The sequence below is a fragment of the Salvelinus sp. IW2-2015 genome, unplaced genomic scaffold, assembly GCF_002910315.2.
Source record: "Salvelinus sp. IW2-2015 unplaced genomic scaffold, ASM291031v2 Un_scaffold3195, whole genome shotgun sequence".
NCBI lineage: Eukaryota > Metazoa > Chordata > Actinopteri > Salmoniformes > Salmonidae > Salvelinus > Salvelinus sp. IW2-2015.
Genome location: NW_019944482.1, coordinates 75540 through 77926, shown reverse-complemented (window position 1 = coordinate 77926; position 2387 = coordinate 75540).

Sequence of the window (2387 nt, the reverse complement as noted above, 5' to 3'; positions counted from 1 at the left end):
TGTGACAGGCAGTAGTTACATGGTGTGACAGGCAGTAGTTACATGGTTGGACAGGCAGTGGTGGCATGGTGTGACAGGCAGTAGTGACATGGTGTGACAGGCAGTAGTTACATGGTGTGACAGGCAGTAGTTACATGGTGTGACAGCAGTAGTTACATGGTGTGACAGGCAGTAGTTACATGGTGTGACAGGCAGTAAGTTACATGGTGTGACAGGCAGTAGTTACATGGTGTGACAGGCAGTAGCTACATGGTGTGACAGGCAGTAGTTACATGGTGTGACATGGCAGTAGTTACATGGTGGACAGCAGTAGTACATGGGTGACAGGCAGTAGCTACATGGTGTGACAGGCAGTAGCTACCATGGTGTGACAGGCACTAGTTACATGGTGTGATAGACAGTAGTTACATGGTGTGACAGACAGTAGTTACATGGTGTGACAGGCAGTAGTTACATGGTGTGACAGGCAGTAGTTACATGATGTGACAGGCAGTAGTTACATGGTGTGACAGGCAGTAGTTACATGGTGTGACAGGCACTAGTTACATGATGTGACAGGCAGTAGTTACATGGTGTGGACAGGCAGTAGTGACATGGTGTGACAGGCAGTAGTTACATTGGTGTGACAGGCAGTAAGTTACATGATGTGACAGCAGTAGTTACATGGTGTGACAGGCACTTTACATGATGTGACAGGCAGTAGTTACATGGTGTGACAGGCAGTAGTGACATGGTGAGACAGGAGTAGTTACATAGTGTGACAGGCAGTAGTGACATGGTGTGACAGGCAGTAGTTACATGATGTGACAGGAATAGTTTACATGTGTGACAGGCACTAGTTACATGGTGTGACAGACAGTAGTTACATGGTGTGACAGGCAGTAGTTTACATGGTGTGACAGACAGTAGTTACATGGTGTGACAGGCAGTAGTTACATGGTGTGACAGGCACTAGTTACATGGTGTGACAGACAGTAGTTACATGGTGTGACAGGCAGTAGTTACATGGTGTGACAGGCAGTAGCTACATGGTGTGACAGGCAGTAGTTTACATGGTGTTGACAGGCAGTAGTTACATGGTGTGAACAGGCAGTAGTTACATGGGGTGACAGGCAGTAGCTTACATGGTGTGACAGGCAGTAGCTACATGGTGTGACAGGCAGTAGTTACATGGTGTGATAGACAGTAGTTACATGGTGTGACAGGCAGTAGTTACATGGTGTGACAGGCAGTAGTTACATGGTGTGACAGGCAGTAGTTACATGATGTGACAGGCAGTAGTTACATGTGTGACAGGCAGTAGTTACAGTGTGTGACGGGCAGTAGTTACATGTGTGACAGACACTAGTTACATGATGTGACAGGCAGTAGTTAATGTGTGACAGCGTAGTGACATGGTGTGACAGGCAGAGTTACATGGTGTGACAGGCAGTAGTGACATGGTGTGACAGGCAATAGTTTAATGATTGTGACAGGCAGTAGTTACATGGTGTGACAGGCACTAGTTACATGGTGTGACAGACAGTAGTTACATGGTGTGACAGGCAGTAGTTACATGGTGTGACAGACAGTAGTTACATGGTGTGACAGCGCAGTAGTACATGGTGTGACAGACAGTAGTTACATGGGTGACAGACAGTGTTAAACATGTGTGGACAGGCAGTAGTACATGTGTGACAGGCACTAGTTACATGGTGTGACAGACAGTAGTTACATGGGTGACAGGCAGTAGTTACATGGTGTGACAGGCAGTAGTTACATGGTGAGACAGACAGTAGTTACATGGTGTGACAGGCACTAGTTACATGGTGTGACAGACAGTAGTACATGTTGTGACAGCAGTAGTTACATGGTGTGACAGGCAGTAGTTACATGGTGTGACAGGCAGTAGTTACATGGTGTGACAGGCAGTGGTGGCATGGTGTGACAGGCAGTAGTGACATGGTGTGACAGGCAGTAGTTACATGGTGTGACAGGCAGTAGTTACATGGTGTGACAGGCAGTAGTTACATGGTGTGACAGGCAGTAGTTACATGGTGTGAAAGGCAGTAGTTACATGGTGTGACAGGCAGTAGTTACAGGTGTGACAGGCAGTAGCTACATGGTGTGACAGGCAGTAGTTACATGGTGTGACATGCAGTAGTTACATGGTGTGACAGCAGTAGTTACATGGGGTGACAGGCAGTAGCTACATGGTGTGACAGGCAGTAGCTACATGGTGTGACAGGCACTAGTTACATGGTGTGATAGACAGTAGTTACATGGTGTGACAGACAGTAGTTACATGGTGTGACAGGCAGTAGTTACATGTGTGACAGGCAGTAGTTACATGATGTGACAGGCAGTAGTTACATGTGTGACAGGCAGTAGTTACATGGTGTGACAGG